At 45.6% G+C, this 20,955-nt stretch overlaps 1 protein-coding gene and 1 non-coding gene across 2 annotated transcripts in view; both read right to left on the bottom strand.

Moving 5' to 3' along the window:
* The window catches only part of LOC126252420 (low-density lipoprotein receptor-related protein 4), an 827,262-nt gene that overhangs the window by 372,431 nt on the left and 433,876 nt on the right, over positions 1-20,955 (bottom strand). The window lies entirely within an intron of this gene.
* Positions 11,154-11,227, bottom strand: Trnar-ucu (transfer RNA arginine (anticodon UCU)). Its single transcript has one exon. It is a non-coding gene; the product is annotated as a tRNA-Arg (tRNA).

Raw genomic sequence — 20,955 nt, 5'->3', positions numbered from 1 at the left:
AGGGGACTGATAACCACAGCAGTTGAGTCCCATAGTGCTTAGAGCCATTTGAACCATTTTTTTGAAGAGGCCAGCAGAGTGTCGACTCGCGTGGAGAGCTGCATCAAACTATACTTTGGACTTCAGAACACAACACAGGAGCATAAAATAATTCTTCTTCCCAAGTTGCCCCTTAAACGGTTCTGTGATGAGGACCCTTTACCACACGACACAATGAGAATTACTCTCTGTGAAGCACTGACCTACTATTCTTTTAGTGATTGGTCGACATTAAGTGTGACATACACTCTTGTTACGTTTTATCGCACTGCAACTGCAACATTCCTCAAAAAAACCTTTAATCCCTTTAAACAGTGTAATGTAAGAATCATAAAAGAAGATTGTACACATGGAAGAATCCTGGAAATACTAGAAGGTATCAGATAGATTATATAATGGTAAGAAAGAGATTTAGGAACCAGGTATTAAATTGATAAGACATTTCCAGGGGCAGATGTGGACTCTGTACAGAGTTTCAGGGAGAACATAAGGGAACAATTGTCACAAATGGGGGAAAGAAATACAGTAGAAGAAGGATGGGTAGCTCTGAGGGATGAAGTAGTGAAGGCAGCAGAGGTTGGTTGGTTGTTTTCGGGGAAGAGACTAAACAGCGAGGTCATCGGTCTCATCGGATTAGCGAAGGACGGGGAAGGAAGTCGGCCGTGCCCTTTCAAAGGAACCATCCCGGCATTTGCCTGGAGCGATTTAGGGAAATCACGGAAAACCTAAATCAGGATGGCCGGACGCGGGATTGAACCGTCGTCCTTCCGAATGCGAGGGCAGCAGAGGATCAAGTAGGTAAAAAGACGAGGTCTAGTAGAAATCCTTGGGTAACAGAAGAAATATTGAATTTAATTGATGAAAGGAGAAAATATAAAAATGCAGTAAATGAAGCAGGCAAAAAGGAATACAAACGTCTCAAAAATAAGATCGACAGGAAGTTCGAAATGGCTAAGCAGGGATGGCTAGAGGACAAATGTAAGGATGTAGAGGCTTATCTCACTAGGGGTAAGATAGATACTGCCTACAGGAAAATTAAAGAGACCTTTGCGGAAAAGAGGACCACTTGTATGAATATCAAGAGCTCAGATGGAAACACAGTTCTAAGCAAAGAAGGGAAAGCAGAAAGGTGGAAGGAGTATATAGAGGGCCTATACAAGAGCGACGTACTTGAGGACAATATTCTGGAAATGGAAGAGAATGTAGATGAAGACGAAATGGGAGATACAATACTGCGTGAAGAGTTTGACAGAGCACTGAAAGACCTGAGTCGAAACAAGGCCCCGGGAGTGGACCAACATTCCATTAGAACTACTGACGGCCTTGGGAGAGCCAGTTCTGACAAAACTCTACCATCTGGTGAGCAAGATGTATGAGACAGGCGAAATACCCTCAGACTTCAAGAAGAATATAATAATTCCAATCCCAAAGAAAGCAGGTGTTGACAGATGTGAAAATTACCGAACAATCAGTTTAATAAGCCACAACTGCAAAATACTAACGCGAACTCTTTACAGACGAATGGAAAAACTAGTAGAAGCTAACCTTGGGGAAGATCAGTTGGATTCCGTTGAAATGTTGGAACACGTGAGGCAATACTGACCTAACGACTTATCTTAGAAGAAAGAGTAAGGAAAGGCAAACGTACCTTTCTAGCATTTGTAGACTTAGAGAAAGCTTTTGACAATGTTGACTGGAATAACCTCTTTCAAATTCTAAAGGTGGCAGGGCTCAAATACAGGGAGCGAAAGGCTATTTACAATTTGTACAGAAACCAGATGGCAGTTATAAGAGTCGAGGGACATGAAAGGGAAGCAGCAGTTGGGAAGGGAGTGAGAAAGGGTTGTAGCCTCTCCCCGATGTTATTCAATCTGTATATTGAACAAGCAGTAAAGGAAACAAAAGAAAAATTCGGAGTAGGTATTAAAATCCATGGAGAAGAAATAAAAACTTTGAGGTTCGCCGATGACATTGTAATTCTGTCAGAGACAGCAAAGGACAAGAGCAGTTGAATGGAATGGACAGTGTCTGGAAAGGAGGATATAAGATGAAAATCAACAAAAGCTAAACGAGGATAATGGAATTTAGTCGAATTAAGTCGGGTGATGCTGAGGGAATTAGATTAGTAAATGAGACACTTAAAGTAGTAAAGGAGTTTTGTTATTTGGGGAACAAAATAACTGATGATGGTCGAAGTGGGGAGGATATAAAATGTAGACTGGCAATGGCAAGAAAAGCGTTTCTGAAGAAGAGAAATTTGTTAACATCGAGTATAGATTTAAGTGTCAGGAAGTCGTTTCTGAAAGTATTTGTATGGAGTGTAGCCATGTATGGAAGTGAAACACGGACGATAAATAGTTTGGACAAGAAGAGAATAGACGCTTTCGAAATGTGGTGCTACAGAAGAATGCTGAAGATTAGATGGGTAGATCACATAACTAATGAGGAGGTATTGAATAGAATTGGGGAGAAAATGAGTTTGTGGCACAACTTGACAAGAAGAAGGGACCGGTTGGTAGGACATGTTCTGAGGCATCCAGGGATCACAAATTTAGCATTGGAGGGCAGCGTGGAGGGTAAAAATCATAGGAGACTAAGAGATGAATACACTAAGCAGATTCAGAAGCACGTAGTTTGCAGTAAGTACTGGGAGATGAAGAAGCTTGCACAGGATAGAGTAGCATGGAGAGCTGCATCGCCGGCCGAAGTGGCCGTGCGGTTAAAGGCGCTGCAGTCTGGAACCGCGAGACCGCTACGGTCGCAGGTTCGAATCCTGCCTCGGGCATGGATGTTTGTGATGTCCTTAGGTTAGTTAGGTTTAACTAGTTCTCAGTTCTAGGGGACTAATGACCTCAGCAGTTGAGTCCCATAGTGCTCAGAGCCATTTGAACCATTTTTTTGAGAGCTGCATCAAACCAGTCTCAGGACTGAAGACCACAACAACAACAACAATGTAAGAACAAGTTTTTCCACAAAACAATTAGTTGTCCCACGGAAAGTCCCTCTGCTGTCAAAATATTGACGACAGATTTATGAAATGTGGCATTTTCAAAATTAGTTCTAATTAACTTTGTCGCGAATATTCAGTACAAACTGGCAGTACCTTTTACTCCATATTCAAGGACCGTACAAACTCATTCTAGCATGATACCAATAAAATCTGCAGTACCTTCACATATCAGAGATACAGGTTACAAACAAGAGAACATGCGAGTTGACCTTAAGCTGTCACATACCTTAAACCCGAAGTGAATCTATATGAAATTTGAAGATTTCTATTAGTAAGAAGAAAGATTGTCAAAAGGTACCCTTTGGCCGTTCTTAAATCAAACAGGATCTTTAAAAGTTTCAGTACGTTACCGGATAAACTGAAGCGAGCCTACCACGAATTCCGCAATTTTAATAGCTTTTTACAATATTGTAATGTAAACTTCAATGTAAAAAATCATTCATTTTGCTGCGAAGTGTTCGCTGTTGTGAAAATTTCCGACAAACTGAAGCTGTATGCCAGCGTGGGAGCCGACTCCGGAACTTTGCCATTCGCGGGCATTGCTCGCACCGACTAAGCTGGGAGGGCGGCTGCTGAGTAGTACCTGATTAGTTTAGTCGGTAAGAGTTTTGCCCGCTGGCGGTACGGTTCCTGGTGCCATATTACAATACCAAACATAACCTTCTTGTAGATCGAGAATCTTTTATATCTGATTCATTCGCTGTGTTAGAATATGCTGTCTCGCAGACACCTCCTCAAACGGCGTTGTAGCCATTTGGTGCACATTCTGAAACTTGTAGGGATACCAGAGTAAAATGTGCCGCGAAATCTTTTGAACTGTTGGCCAGGGGAGAGACAATTCCCGTGACATATCTCGAGTTCTGGTTGCAGAATTTGAGGAAAGTACTGCACGGTTGGCTATAGCTACAGTAGCTCCATCAACAATTGCAATGGGAATGGGCAGCCTCCCTCTTCCTACTGCACCGCCTAATTCACCTGTCCCTTCAAATTTCTTGATCATATTCTTTAGCCCATTTCTGTCGGCGATATTCCCGCAATGCAATGCTGCTGTTGCTGTCGTTCTGATGAAGCAACTTTTCTAGCAGCGCATGGTCTTTCTTCTTAATACCGATTGCGCTTCCTACGAGCAACTCGAGCCTTCTTAATCCTTAACGCTAAAGGCGCCTAACAGCATACCGACGTCAAAACAGGAAGCATTTCACATTCTGATTGCTTACGGCGCCACATTTTCACCTGATTGGAGATAGTACAACTATTATTTTTCCGCGTATTCCGCGAGAGAACCGGTTAATGATCGTACGTACGATGTATAGAGCCTGCACTGTAGCACTCGGAAAACCATCTGTTTAATTAGGACCATCTGTACATAACTGAAAATTACCCTTTTTGATAGTTCCTTACGCGTGAAATGCAACGACGAAGAAATGCAAGATAAAGTTTCTGGGTGCATTCTGTGATATAAATCCAGGTGAAACAGCGAGATCAGTGTTAACTGATAACAGATCCTGTTCTCCATTATGGCAGGACATCAGGGCAGGATGGCTTAGGAGACATACGATCTCCTATTTATGAATTTTTGAAGATTTCTTTCGAACATTAATTCGCATTTTATTAATCTCCCTGACACGGCGCACAGGAAGTGTTGAGGCGTAGCGCCATATAGCGACCCTGCCTTGGAGGCGGTTAAGTGGGAGATGTGTCTCAGAGCTGGAGAGTGACAAATGGTGACGCAAGACTGGACGCGCACGTGGTTTATGTATCAGCCGATAGAGGACAGTATTGGATAGGGGGACTGTGATTTTAGTTTCGATTGTGCCCACTAGACTGCACTAAAGTAATAGAATGTTTTTCATAAACTGTTGTAGTGTTTTCATAAAGTGTTGTTATGTCTTTTTGCGTATGTAAAATGTTATAAATGTGTTTTAGCAGTATGAATGATGCGTGAGTGGGGATTAATGTTAATATGAAGATAAGTGTTTAACGAGTTATGTAGTAGGATTTAGTGTGGGAACATTTCGAAGAAGTATGGATATGAACAAAGGGGTTTTTGTAGAATAGATTTGTAAAGTAAGTTTATAGTAAAGGGAAAGTTAATTCAGGTATAAATAACAATAGTAAATAACTTTATGCACAAGCAAAGCTTCAGCATATTACATAATTACGACGGTAAAAGGTGCAGTCGTATTTCGCGATTTGCCATTGATGAAAAACGCGGATTGACGCGGGAGAATGTTGTTGTGCTATTGGCTGTTGACTAAACTGACCAATGGTAAAGCAATATTCTTCGCGCGCTTTTCTCTGCTGGTAGAGAACACTTAGAGCATTCTAGGGGGGAGTCGAAGCCTAGCCATGAAAGAGATCGGACGTGTGCAGTAGTAGTTCCGATGAAAATGATAAGTTGGCGGATCTAGCAATGTTTCATACATCAAAAGTGTGGTAAAGTGACGACATAATTACTCCGATGTGTGTGTAGAAATTTCGGAATTTTTAAGTGAATTTTGTGACGAGAAAAGACATATATTCCGCGTGGCGTATTGAGCAGGTCGGTGGCTAAAAACTGTGACTGCATTTGATACCGACAGACTTAATATTTGGCGAGCATTCTCAATCAAAAATAATGAGTATTTTTGTAGCTATTACGTTTTCGGGAAATGCAACACCATAAGCTTACTAACGTGAGTGAAAGGGATTGTGAGTGACTGTGTTAAGACTAGCACAGGCTTGGCAGTGATACTTGTTCACCTAAGTTTCAGAATATATTAATTGAGGACAAAATTTCCAACCTTTCATTTCGTGTTTCTCCCGAAACGTAGATTAGTGGCTTTAATTGCAGCGTGGTTCATGTCGAAGTACAGTAGGTTTCACTCGGCTTTCCTACCGATGATCTGCTGAGACAATGTTCACAGGTAGGTGTAGGTGAGTCGTAAAGCGACGGAAAGAACCGCGCCGCCGCAGTGTTATTTGACAGTACTTTCAGTGATCGATGAATGCCTACTATGAAGCAAGTACCTTTGTTTCATGGAGGTGACGTACGTTGTGTGACAGGAACTAAATAAGTTAAAAGTGCGATATCGATGGATAATGGGATAAAGAGTTTCTTCTGGACCCGAGGACTCACCTGGGCACAACAGTGCCTACACGACCCCTTCCAGAGATTCGCTCTCCGAGGGAGACCACGCATGCGTTGTTTTCCTTATCACTGCCGGTATCGAGAGACGTCGCCGACTGAATTAACACGCTGTTTAAGTTCCAACGGAGCTCACATCTTAAATAAATTTTTTGAATGACAATAAACTTGCGCATTGTCTGTAGTAACTTGGATTGCATTATCCCTAAACAACTGAAATGGGAACGATCACATTCATAACGTTGCGGGGAAACCAAACCAGAGACTTCGATTTATTGGCAGAACACTTAGGGAATGCAACAAGTCTACTACAGAGACAGCTTACACTAAACTTGTCCGCCCTCTTCTGGAGTACTGCTGTGCGGTGTGGGATGCGTATCAGATAAGACTGACGGAGGACATCGAAATAATTCAAGGAAGGATACCTCGTTTTGTACTTTCGCGAAGTAGGTGAGAGAGTGCCATAGAAATGATACGCAAATTAGGGTAGCGGTCACCAAAACAAAGGGGTGCTTCGTTGCGGTAGGATCTTCTCACATAATTTCAATCGTCAGTTCTCTCGTCAGAGTGTGAAAATATTTTGTTGGCGCCCACGTATATAGGGAGAAATTATCATCATAATAAAATGGAACACGGGAGGCAATACTGAATATACTTCTTATCTTAGAAGATAGATTAAGGAAAGGCAAACGTACCTTTCTAGCATTTGTAGACTTAGAGGAAGCTTTTGACAATGTTGACTGGAATAATCTCTTTCGAATTCTAAAGGTGGCAGGGCTCAAATACAGGGAGCGAAAGGCTATTTACAATTTGTACAGAAACCAGATGGCAGTTATAAGAGTCGAGGGGCATGATAGGGAAGTAGTGGTCGGGAAGGGAGTGAGACAGGGTTGTAGCCTCTCCCCGATGTTATTGAATCTACATGTTGAACAAGCAGTGCAGGAAAAAAAAAAGAAAAATTTGCAGTGGGAATTAAAATCCACGGAGAAGAAATAAAAACTTTGAGGTTTGCCGATGCATTGTAATTCTGTCAGAGACAGCAAAGGAAGAGCAGTTGAATGGAATGGACAGTGTCTTGAAAGGAGAATATAAGACGAATATCAACAAAAGCTAAATGAGGATAATGGAATGTAGTCGAAATAAATAAGATGATGCTGAGGGAATTAATATAGACTGACGATGGCAAGGAAAGCGTTTCTGAAGAAATTTGTTAACATCGAGTATAAATTTAAGTGTCAGGAAGTCTGTTCTGAAAGTATTTGTATGGAGTGTAGCCATCTATGGAAGTGAAACATGGATGATAAATGCTTTAGACAAGAAGAGAATAGAAGCTTTCGAAATGTGGTGCTACAGAAGAATACTGAAGTTTAGATGGGTAGATCACGTAACTAATGAGGAGGTACTGGATGGATTTGGGGAGACGAGGAATTTGTGGCACAACTTGACTAGAGGAAGGGATCGGTTGGAAGGACTTGCTCTGAGGTATCAAGGGATCACCACTTTAGTATTGGAGGGCAGCATGGACGGTAAAAATCGTAGAGGGAGCTCAAGAGATGAATACACTAAGTACATTCAGAAAGATATAGGTTGCAGTAGGTACTTGGAGATGAAAAAGCTTGCACAGGATAGAGTAGAATGGAGAGATACATCAAATCAGTCTCTGGACTGTAGACCACAACAACAACAAGAATAAAATAAATCAGATCGCTCGGAAAGATTTACACTGGGGTGACAAATGTCATGGAATACCTGCTAATATCGTGTCGGACGTCCTTATGCGCGGCGTAGTGCAGCAACTCGACGTGACATGGACTCAACAAGTCGTTGGAAAACAAGGGAAAAATACCTGGTAAACTTGAGCTCCAAAATTCATACTACAAAAACTATGAACACTTGTCCTTCTTCGATACTGTGGAAAACATCTCTTGAACAAGTGCCCGTAGCTCTTAAGGTATGCATTCTAGAGCCACTTTTACTGGAATTTTCTTTTTGGTTTCGTCCATACTACGAGCTCTGAAAGGTGCCTGCCCTACAATCTTAGAAATAACAGATCCGGCAGATGTATTCCGCTCTCAGAGGTATCAGAATGATTTTCGCTTATAACTTTCGAGCCAGTCGTTTCCGGCTAGAATTCCTTGCTTCAAATTGACACGTTTATCCTTGTCCATCATCCCTGAAAGTTTGGAACGCCATCACGGAATCGCATTGTATAGCTGCTGTTGCAGTAAACCCGACGAGGGCATCATTGCATACTCGTCAACATTCAAAGAACACAGCTTCTGGATTGGCATACCTACATAAGCACAAAACTCAATAAAAGTCGCACAGAAAATTTGACTGTCTGATTTGAGTTTTACAATAAAATCTTTAGAAGGTCCCAGGAGAATAATAAATTGCGGATGGAAAACCTATTTGAAACCGTCATCCACTGAGACAACAGAAACAAGGTCTGTCACGGAGCAGCTAGTTCCATTTTCTACATTGGTGATCGCTGAACGACAACACTGCGCGACGTTCTGCCTACCGTCAGTCAGCGTACAAAATCATGTTTGCTACCGAAGGCGTGGCTAGAGGCAGGCGCCGGTACTTACAACTTTGACGCTCTGTAGTGCATTTGAAGATGTTTACATACGCAGGCATCTATCCTCAATATGTTTCTCGTGGCATCTCTTTACAACCACTCGAAGTTTGTCGGTATCGTTTTGTAGCACTACGTATGGTGTAGTGCGTACAAGTGCAGATATTTCTGTGGGGAGTGAGAGCGCTGTACTGTACAGCACTACATCAGTGTTTACGTTATTTGCAGAATAATAATTATGGCTATTACAAGTCATATGTTTTTATGTTGGTTAGTAGCTCCAACTACACGTGGTAAGAACAAGCTATTAATGCCTATTTTCCCCTGCACAGCAGGTCGGGCGTTAAAGTGTGGACACATGGACACAAGACGGTTAGCCTATACTGACACTCATACTCCACCTAGTGGTGCAGTTATGACAGTGCAGAAAACATCAGATCTTAAAGTTTGTGATGTGTTTGTGGGAAGACTGTTGAATGTAGAAAAAAAAATATATAACACTGAACTGTGTGCATACTAAGATTAAGGTACTACATATAAAAATATCTTCAGCTATACCTGTAAAACCCTGTGTGTGTGTGTGTGTGTGTGTGTGTGTGTGTGTGTGTGTGTGTGTGTGTGTGTGTCTGTTTTGCAAGAATTAAGCCAGTAAGCCAGTACGTCCTTGATCTGACTTAGTGAGCTGCCGCATAGAAATTCATCCTACCTGTTGTGTGGAGATACTCTCGTAGTTTCATGTCCCCTTGGCCCTATTGGAACCGTAGCAGCGCAATCGGAATCTGAAAGTGCAGTGCTACTGTCTATGTGTTATATAATGAAGCAGGAAGATGTTTTTGTGCAAATAGTTTTTACACGGGATGCCATTACAGTGCGTTTATTTAAGAAACACCATAAAATGAACTTGTTCACACTGGTTATAAGCTATTAACGGTACGAGAGCATGGTCTACTACATGACTTGATCGATCCTATCGACGACAGCCGACTATGGTGCATAGTCTGTAACTTGATCGTACAGTCGGTATAGTTCGTACAAGATCGTACATCTTCGGTTTATTTATTAATATCAACGTTTCCTAGCGTTGTAAAATTACCGAAAAATAGTATTTATGAGCCGCAGACTCCTTCTAATGTCTAAGTGGCAAAAGACAACTTCTGTTAACATATACACTGAAGCGGCAAAGAAACTGGTATTGGCATTCGTATTCAAATAAAGAATGTAAACAGGCAGAATATGGTGCTTCGGTCGCCAACGCCTATATAAGACAACAAGGTCTGGCGCAGTTGCTAGGTCAGTTACTGCTGCTACAATGGCAGGTTATCAAGATTTAAGTGGGTCTGAACGTGGTGTTATAGTCAGTGCACGAGCGATGGAACACAGCATCTTCGAGGTAGCGAAGAAGTGGGGATTTTCCGATACGACCATTTCACGAGTGTACCGTGCGTATCAGGAGTCCGGTAAAACATCGCTGCGGCCGGAAAAACATCCTGCAAGAGCGGGACCAACGGTGACCGAAGAGAATGGTCAACGTGACAGAAGTGCAACCCTTCCACAAATTGCTGGAGATTTCAATGCTGGGCCATCAACAAGTGTCAGCGTGCGAACCATTCGACGAAACATCATAGATAAGGGTTTCCGGAGCCGAAGGCCCACTCGTGTGCCCTTGACGACTGGACGACACAAAACTTTACGCCTCGCCTGGGTCCGTGAACATTGACATCGAACTGTTGATGACTGGAAATACGTTACCTGGTCGGACGAGTCTCGTTTCAAATTGTGTCGAGCGAATGGGGCAACCTCATGAATCCATGAACCCTACATATCTGCAGAAGACTATTCAAGCTGGTGGAGACTCTGTAATGGCGTGGGGCGTGTGCAGCTGAAGTGATATGGGATCCCTGTTATGTCTAGATACGACTGTGACAGGTGACACGTACATAAGAATCCCGTCTGATCACCTGCATCCTTTCATGTCCATTGTGCATTCCGACGGACTTGAGCAATTCCAGTAGGACAATGCGACACCCCACACGTCCAGAATTTCTACAGAGTGGCTCCATGAACAAGGAACACTCTTCTCAGTTTAAACACTTCCACTGGACAGCAACTCCCCAGATATGAACATTATTGAGCATATCTGCGATGCCTTGCAATGTGGTGTTCAGAAGAGATCTCCCTCCCTCCTAGTAGTCTTACGGGTTTGTGGACAGCCGTGCAGGATTTAATGTCACTTTCCTCCAGCACTACTTCAGACATTATATGAAGACAATAACTGTTCTCGAAAGAACAGATACCATTGATGACCGTGCAGCTTCTCTAGAATAAATGATGACTAACTGAAACCCTCAGCTGCCGATAGGTGTTGTTGATATACCTCAATGAGGACAGCTGAAAATGTGTGCCCCGACCGGGACTCGAACCCAGGATCTCCTGCTTAGATGGCAGACGCTCTATCCATCTGAGCCACCGAGGAGACAGATGAATAGCGCGACTGCAGGGACTTATCCCTTGCACGCTTCCCGTGAGACCCACATTCCCAACTGTCCACAATGTACATTCGTAGTGTTCCTAATATTTGTCCATCCACAGGTTGCCCGAACTCTTATGGCAATCGTCACCTTAGTTGGCGCGAGTAATGAGTGGATGGGAGAATATTAGGAACATTACGAATGTAGATTGTGGACAGTTGGGAATGTGGGTCTCACGGGAAGCGTGCAAGGGATAAGCCCCTGCAGTCACGCTTTCATCTGTGTCCTCGGTGGCTCAGATGGATAGAGCGTCTGCCATGTAAGCAGGAGATCTCGGGTTCGAGTCCCGGTCGGGGCATACATTATCAGCTGTCCCCATTGAGGTATATCAACAACACCTGTCGGCAGCTGAGGTTTTCAATTAATTATCATTTACTTCAGACATTGGTTTCGCGCTAGGACAAATCCACTTTCCCTACGTATCTCTTTGCTGACGTCACAAGCGATTTCTGCATGGGCACCTCACCCCACTGGCTCTGAAATCGCCAGATGGCCAACGGCCTTTGCTAGCCAGCGTGGGAAACTACCGCTCGCTCCTCACTCCGCATGTACTACGGCACTGATACATTCACTTCACGTGTGCGAAATACCGAAACTGGAAATACAGTAAAATGTGTTCTTGCCAGCGAATAAGGCGTACCTTACAGTTTGTGTGTGTGTAAATTTGCTAATGTGTACATTATTGAACTGAATTTGTTACGGATACCAAAATGCACTGCAATCATAATGACTCTAGCTTCTAGCTGGACACTTTTCACAAGATAATGTTCGTCTAACACCTCCAGCTGACGATGAACTTACACCGGCTCGAATGCTACATTAAAGCATATCAAATGCAAAAAAATGAAACACTGGCAGAAACAAAAATTTGTACACCATTTTAGAGGTTTCCAATTCACTCAAGATTTGTTGCTGCAACAGTGCGTATGGAGTACATGAAATGATTATATTTGCAGATCAGTAGCATAAGCGGTTCTGAGGTGCTAGGTATCGATCCATGCTGAAACACCTGTATTAGGTGGTCTAGCCTCCACGGGTAGCAATGCAGGCTCTGACTGGCATCCAGTCGACCGTGCAGATGGCGGATACTGTCCCGAGATACGTGATGCCACACCTGCTCGATCTGTTCATGTAGTTGTGTAAGAGTTATTGGTTGTCAAGTCTCAGGAGTCGCTTCTCATTCCATCAGTTCCCACATGTGTTCGATTGGCGGTAAGTCCGGAAATCGGGCAGGCCAGGGAAGTTGCTGCACATCTTGCAGAGCTCATTGAGTTTCATGGGCAGTGTTTGGGCGAGCGTTAACCTGTTGAAACAACACATTATCTTCCTGTTGCTCAAATGGTTCAAATGGCTCTAAGCACTATGGGACTTAACAAATGAGGTCATCAGTCCCCTAGACTTAGAACTACTTAAATCTAACGACTTCACACACATCCATGCCTGAGGTAGGATTTAAACCTGCGACCGTAGCAGCAGCGCGGTTCCGGACTGAAGCGCCTAGAACCGCTCGGCCACTTCGACCGGCAGTAAATGGACAGAGAGGAGGGAGGAGGGAGGAGGAGATTGACAGTGAGAGAGGAGAAAACAGAGAGAGCGAGAGAGAGAGAGAGGGGGGGAGGCGAGATTGAGAAGGGGAGGAGGAGATGGAAAAAGAGAGTGGGAGAAGGACAGAGAGAGGGGGAGGAGGGAATGGCAGAGTGGGGTGGTGATGGAGGTGGAAGGAGAGTGGGGTGGTGGTGGTGGAGGCGGGCAGAGAGGGGGGTAGGGGGAGGAGATGGCAAGGAAGAAGGGGGACATGGACTAAAAGAAGACTGGAATAAATACACTCCTGGAAATTGAAATAAGAACACCGTGAATTCATTGTCCCAGGAAGGGGAAACTTTATTGACACATTCCTGGGGTCAGATACATCACATGATCACACTGACAGAACCACAGGCACATAGACACAGGCAACAGAGCATGCACAATGTCGGCACTAGTACAGTGTATATCCACCTTTTGCAGCAATGCAGGCTGCTATTCTCCCATGGAGACGATCGTAGAGATGCTGGATGTAGTCCTGTGGAACGGCTTGCCATGCCATTTCCACCTGGCGCCTCAGTTGGACCAGCGTTCGTGCTGGACGTGCAGACCGCGTGAGACGACGCTTCATCCAGTCCCAAACATGCTCAATGGGGGACAGATCCGGAGATCTTGCTGGCCAGGGTAGTTGACTTACACCTTGTAGAGCACGTTGGGTGGCACGGGATACATGCGAACGTGCATTGTCCTGTTGGAACAGCAAGTTCCCTTGCCGGTCTAGGAATGGTAGAACGATGGGTTCGATGACGGTTTGGATGTACCGTGCACTATTCAGTGTCCCCTCGACGATCACCAGTGGTGTACGGCCAGTGTAGGAGATCGCTCCCCACACCATGATGCCGGGTGTTGGCCCTGTGTGCCTCGGTCGTATGCAGTCCTCATTGTGGCGCTCACCTGCACGGCGCCAAACACGCATACGACCATCATTGGTACCAAAGCAGAAGCGACTCTCATCGCTGAAGACGACACGTCTCCATTCGTCCCTCCATTCACGCCTGTCGCGACACCACTGGAGGCGGGCTGCACGATGTTGGGGCGTGAGCGGAAGACGGCCTAACGGTGTGCGGGACCGTAGCCCAGCTTCATGGAGACGGTTGCGAATGGTCCTCGCCGATACCCCAGGAGCAACAGTGTCCCTAATTTGCTGGGAAGTGGCGGTGCGGTCCCCTACGGCACTGCGTAGGATCCTACGGTCTTGGCGTGTATCCGTGCGTCGCTGCGGTCCGGTCCCAGGTCGACGGGCACGTGCACCTTCCGCCGACCACTGGCGACAACATCGATGTACTGTGGAGACCTCACGCCCCACGTGTTGAGCAATTCGGCGGTACGTCCACCCGGCCTCCCGCATGCCCACTATACGCCCTCGCTCAAAGTCCGTCAACTGCACATACGGTTCACGTCCACGCTGTCGCGGCATGCTACCAGTGTTAAAGACTGCGATGGAGCTCCGTATGCCACGGCAAACTGGCTGACACTGACGGCGGCAGTGCACAAATGCTGCGCAGCTAGCGCCATTCGACGGCCAACACCGCGATTCCTGGTGTGTCCGCTGTGCCGTGCGTGTGATCATTGCTTGTACAGCCCTCTCGCAGTGTCCGGAGCAAGTATGGTGGGTCTGACACACCGGTGTCAATGTGTTCTTTTTTCCATTTCCAGGAGTGTACATACCCTTGCAACACCGGGTACTTAGCTTGTACTAAGAAATGGGGCAGAATCGAAATAACAAAGAAAGCCAGATGAGGAATAGAGATAAAAGGATATCAGTTCATGTGCAGTAAGTGGGAACATTTTGAAATGAGAATGGAAATTGGGGGATGTCTATTACCAATGTCCAAGGTATTAGTGCTAAAAGCGGCTGTGATACATACAAATGTTTTTCATAAAGAATAAATTCGCTCCAGTTGTACATGACAAGTCATTTATTTGGATAAAATCATACACACGACCCGGGTTTCAGGATATAGATCCATTTTCATGCGCTACAAAGAAACAAGGAAAACTAAGAGGAGTTCTTTATCAAAGTAACTAATATTAGAATGATCCATAAAGATATGAATATCAGGTCATACTTTGATTACGTATGAGAAATCGTACCAGTGACGTAAAAATTCCCGGCTGGGAATCGAACCCGGGTCCAGAGGATTGACAATTCGTTCAAAAAAATGGTTCAAATGGCTCTGAGCACAATGGGACTTTACTTCTGATGTCATTAGTCCCCTAGGACTTAGAACTACTTAAACCTAACTAACCTAAGGACATCACACACATCCAGGCCCGAGGCAGGATTCGAACCTGCGACCGTAGCGGTCGCGCAGTTCCAGACTGTAGCGCCTAGAACCGCTCGGTCACAGTGGCCGGCCTGTTGCAAGAATGGCAAAAGAATGGATCTAACTACATTCTGCACTTACCGAGCACTGGCTAACGTCCCCTCCAGACAGACCATAGCTGAAGGGGAGTTGTAGCTTACCGCATTCCACACCATAAGGCCTGGAATGTGGCCAGTGTGTTTTGGGAGAATGCAGTCTATGAGACAGCACTCACCAAACTACGTCGTACGTGCAAACGATCATGATTTGCATGCAGGCAGAATCTGCTTTCATCGCTGAAGAGCACGGTGCACCATTCCATTTTCAAAGTCATGCTCTGATGTCACCAGCCGAGCAGTGTTCAACGATACTGTGGCGTGAGTGTAAGACAGGCTAGAGGTGTGCTTGCCCATTGTCCCATTGGTAATAACAGGTTCGCAACAGTACGTGTTGATACATAATGGCTCACGTGGTCTGTGCTGTGGTAGCTGCGCTTACAATACGACGATTCTGGTGTGTGTCTGTGCTGCGTGGACGTCCAGAACCACGTCTACGGATGTGAGAGTGTTCACGTGACCACTGATACCGGCACCGTTGTACAACTGACACAGCACGTCCAACCTGAGTGGCAATTCACCGAAAGGACCATCCCGCAACTCAGAAAGCCACAATTTACTGCTTTGGGCTCTGTTGGCTGTAGGAAGCACGACTGCGTCTCCATGAAGCATTTAAAATGGAATGATCATATAAAGTTGATTGTCGGTAAAGCAGATGCCAGACTGAGATTCGTTGGAAGAATCCTAAGGAAATGCAATCCGAAAACAAAGGAAGTAGGTTACAGAACGCTTGTTCGCCCACTGCTTGAATACTGCTCAGCAGTGTGGGATCCGTACCAGATAGAGAAGATAGAACGGAGAGCAGCGCGCTTCGTTACAGGATCATTTAGTAATCGCGAAAGCGTTACGGAGATGATAGATAAACTCCAGCGGAAGACTCTGCAGGAGAGACGCTCAGTAGCTCGGTACGGGCTTTTGTTGAAGTTTCGAGAACGTACCTTCACCGAGGAGGCTAGCAGTATATTGCTCCCTCCTACGTATATCTCGCGAAGAGATCATGAGGATAAAATCAGAGAGATTAGAGCCCACACAGACGCATACCGACAATCCTTCTTTCCACGAACAATACGAGACTGGAATAGAAGGGAGAACCGATAGAGGTACTCAAGGTACCCTCCGCCACACACCGTCAGGTGGCTTGCGGAGTATGATGTAGATGGCATGGTTGCGTGCTTGCTTCGCACGTTAGCGTCACACTGAGCCTTCTGGCTGTGAGCATTCACTATTAAAGGGCTACGCTGTTTGTTGGCTGACGACGTTGAAACCATCATCATTACATCTATTATACCACAGGTGGCATATGTCATCATCGGACCAAATTCGACGTCGTCTTTCCAGGTGTACTAAATTATTTTTCCCGCAGCGTATGTCCGTTTCGCTTGAAAATGGCTACAGATCCGAAGCTGTGTAGTAGGGGAAAAATAAGATTAATGACAGCCACTGCAGCAGATAATTGAGCTTCAAAAAATGGAAATGCGACCTCCCACGCAGGCGGCGTCACCACAGAGGTGTGGCGCGGTACGAGGACCGTGGCGGCTGAGATTCCATTAGGGCTCCGCGGAGGGTATCCGCCATACGAGCTTTCCGTGATAACAGTAGATTGCGGGGGCGGCCCGAGTGGAATGGAGCCACTAATAAAGGTGTGGAGAGAGCAGTTCGCTCGCTTTTTGATGAAGCGTAATTGGCGCCCACGCAGCTGCGAAGTGTGTTAATCGCACAGCAGACTGGCGGTGGACTCCGAAGCGGGCGCCGCCTACGCGCCACTTGAGCGGCGGAACTAATCGGCGCTGCCCGCCATGTGCTGAGCGCCGGCGCTGGCGTCGCGTTTTGGTGCGGCTCTGCAGAGGGAGCCCCGCCGCGCCGCGCTGCCCACGCGGCGCCGCCCACGGCCGGGGGAGGCGCGCGGGGTTGTTGCCTCCGAGGGGCTGCCGCGCGCGGGGGCGTTGCCTCTGGCCGCCGCGCGTGAACCGTCCCGACCCACTAAAAGGCCTCTGCCAGCAATTCATGTCGCAATTAAAAGCTTAAAAGCGAGACTGCATCTGCTGTTAAGTGCCACAAAGAGATCACAAAAGGGCTCTCTCTCTCTGTCTCTCTCTCTTCTGTGTGCATGCGTGTGCGCGCACGTGTGTGTGTGTGTTAAATGGTTCAAATGGCTCTGAGCACTGTGGGACTTAACTTCTGACGTCATCAGTCCCCTAGAACTTAGAGCTACGTAAACCTAACTAACCTAAGGACATCACACACATCCATGCCCGAGGCAGGATTCGGACCTGCGACCGTAGCTATCGCGCAGTTCCAGACTGTAGCTGCTAGAATCGCTTGGCACCCCGGCCGGCGTGTGTGTGTTAGCTCTGAGGAGCATCATACAGAGTATCCAAATCTTGTAGGGACGAAGAGAACATCATAGATTCAGCACAAACTCGCTGGACAAAGTATTAATCACCCACTTAAAGACACACTGTAAGTAGGCTGTATAGATTTTTTTATTGGTAACGCCACGTAGCGCTCTGTATGAAAATAACTGGCTGTGCTGTGTGCAGTCTGTGGCTGGTTTGCATTTTTGTTCGCTGTTGTAGTGTTGGGCAGTTGGCTGTTAACAGCGCCTAGCGTTGCGCAGTTGGAGGTGAGCCGCCAGCAGTGGTCGATGTGGGGGGAGAGATGGCGGAGTTTTGAGAGCGGATGATCTGGATGTGTGTCCATCAGAGACAGTAAATTTGTAAGACTGGATGTCATGAACTGATATATATTATGACTTTTGAACACTGTTGAGGTAAATACATTGTTTGTTCTTTATCAAAATCTTTCATTTGCTAACTATGCCTATCAGTAGTTAGTGCCTTCAGTAGTTAGAATCTTTTATTTAGCTGGCAGTATTGACGCTCACTGTATTGCAGTAGTTTGAGTAACGGAGAATTTTGTGAGGTAAGTGATTCATGAAAGGTATAGGTTATTGTTAGTCAGGGCCATTCTTTTGTAGAGATTATTAAAAGTCAGATTCCGTTGCGCAAAAAATATTGTGTGTCAGTTTAAGCACAGTCATTTATAATTTTTCTAAGGGGACGTTTCAACACAACGTTCCCTTTGGGGCGCAGTAGATGGTGTAGAATTGGCACCCAATGGCTGTGTTATCCTTCACCGCTGACGTAAGTCGTGGGAGTGGACTGGTGTGTAGGACGTCCCAGTTGGTGTATGGAATCAGCGAAGTAGTATACAGCGGCCGGACAAGCATATGGAAATAGCGCGAGGAACGCTTGCTTCATCATAAATGCTGATGCTAGCCAAGCATGCAGGTTGCGCTATTGTGTAATAGAAAGTTTTCTTTAAAAGGCCGTACAGTCCAGAAGCGGTATGACAATCAGGCAAAATCGCCGTGAAGATTGAGGAAATCACCCCACCGGCGCACGAGGTTGACGATACCCGTTTGGCAAAACATGTGCTGCTAGGTGAAGAAGTCCGCAACTACCTGTTACATATCCTCGTCCAACTAGAACTGTCGACTATTAAAGGTCTTTTTTAAAGGACCAAAGGTGTGGTAATCGCATGAGGGGAGATCAGGTGACTTGAGTGTCTCCCACTACTGTTGGTGTAACTTTCTGCTGTCCTTCTAGATCGACAGCTGTCTTGCGTTCAACTGCAACCATTCCACATCGGTGGTTTCCGACAGATATGCTGCTCCATATACATTCTTCATACTCCAATGACGTCTACCGCTGTTTGTCCTAAGACAACCAAGAAAAGAATAACAAGACATTGCTCTAACTTGGAAGCATTTACTAATAACGTCGTCACAGTTCAGTTCTTCGCATTTACCGCAATTATGTCGGGAAGACACAAATGCCATATTAATTCCTTGCCTACATGTCAGTGCCTACATACCCACATCGAAGTCGCACTACGTTTGTATATATCCTGCAGCAACACCCTGAAATAATAAAAAAAAAATTATAGCCCCTTACAGCGACAGGCAAAATAATGTGAACATCTACATTTACTTGGGAATCGTTTATTAATAAGGGATTGGGACCCGTAACACAGTTGCGATTATTCTTGTAATACTGGCTCATAATGATTGTAAAGTCTCCAGTGGAATGTTATGCCACTATTCGGATCGAATCTCTTCTAACTCCTGTAGTGACGAGGCAGGCGGAAATCTGCTCTGAAGTCTACGCTCCAATACCGCCCACTAGGGTTCAATAATGTTCAAGTCCGGGGAGTGTGCTGGCCAGAAAAAAAACGCTGAAGTTCAGTTGCATGCTCCTCATACGACGATTGTACTGTCCTGGCTGTGTGAATGGGTAGCTTATCGTCCAGAACTATGGCATCGTCTTTGCGGAACACCATTTGAGTCATGGGGTGCACCTGATCACCCAAAATGTTCACATAATCATTGGTTGCAACACGGCCTTTGAAGTAATGATGGGACCAGCAGAATACCATGATATGGCTACCTACACCATAGCACCTCCATGCTTAACCGTTGGAATCACGCTATTAGGAATGTAAGCTTCTTTTGGTGTTCTCCAGACGTAAACCCGGCCCGATGTTGGAAATAATGAAAACGTTGACTCGTCGGACCATATGACGTGTTTTCATTGATCTAGCGTCCAGGATTTATGCTCCTGACACCACGTTTTACGCATCTTTGTGTTGGTTGTCGTCGCTAATGGGTTACGGTACATCAGCTCGCTCATCAGTATTCGCTTTATGGAGATCTCAGCGGACAGTGTCGATAGATACGAACATGGCTATTGAGCTCTGCAGCCACTTTAGCCGCTGTAGTTTTATGTTGTTTTGACGTACGACGATCTCTGCCATTTAGATTTGATTTGAGCCCACTATTGCGTTTACACGATGATGTCTTTCCATGTTTTGTGTATGCTGTCATGACTGTTGAAACAACTGCTCTTGAAACATTCAAAAATTCGGCTGTCTTGGTTACTGATGCTCCGGGTAATCGGGCCTCCACTATCTCTCCTCTTTGAAACACTCTGTTAAGACTTTCATTACATGTCGACCTTGGCCTCTGAAGGCAAATGCGAAGTGTGCACTACTCGTAAGCAACCTGCACTGATTCCTAGTCCATACTGAACACGCACAGTCCAGCGCGACACGTGCCTTACCTGCGTTGTTGACCGTCAAACACAACCATCCCATTACTACCACTAATGAGATTTTCACTCTGCAGCGCACACTCCGCTGCAGAGTGAAAATCTCATTCTGGAAACATCCCCCAGGCTGTGGCTAAGCCATGTCTCCGCTACATCCTTTCTTTCAGGAGTGCTAGTTCTGCAAGGTTCGCAGGAGAGCTTCTGTAAAGTTTGGAAGGTAGGAGACGAGATACTGGCAGAAGTAAAGCTGTGAGTACCGGCCGTGAGTCGTGCTTCGGTAGCTCAGATGGTAGAGCACTTGCCCGCGAAAGGCAAAGGTCCCGAGTTCGAGTCTCGGTCGGGCACACAGTTTTAATCTGCCAGGAAGTTTCATTACTACCACTGTTCACATTATTTTGCCTGACCCCTATGTATTGGAGCACGAACGGCACCTGGGCAATGTCATCGATACAGTGCAAGTGTCAATGGCAGTAAGAACAGTCGTCTGTGTAGTGCTGACTGCACTACACCGGAGCTAAGTGAATTCGAACTTGGGTAAATTGTTGATGCTCGTATTGTG

The sequence above is a fragment of the Schistocerca nitens genome, chromosome 4 (assembly GCF_023898315.1).
Source record: "Schistocerca nitens isolate TAMUIC-IGC-003100 chromosome 4, iqSchNite1.1, whole genome shotgun sequence".
Taxonomy (NCBI): domain Eukaryota; kingdom Metazoa; phylum Arthropoda; class Insecta; order Orthoptera; family Acrididae; genus Schistocerca; species Schistocerca nitens.
This window is presented reverse-complemented; position numbering and strand designations above follow the sequence as displayed.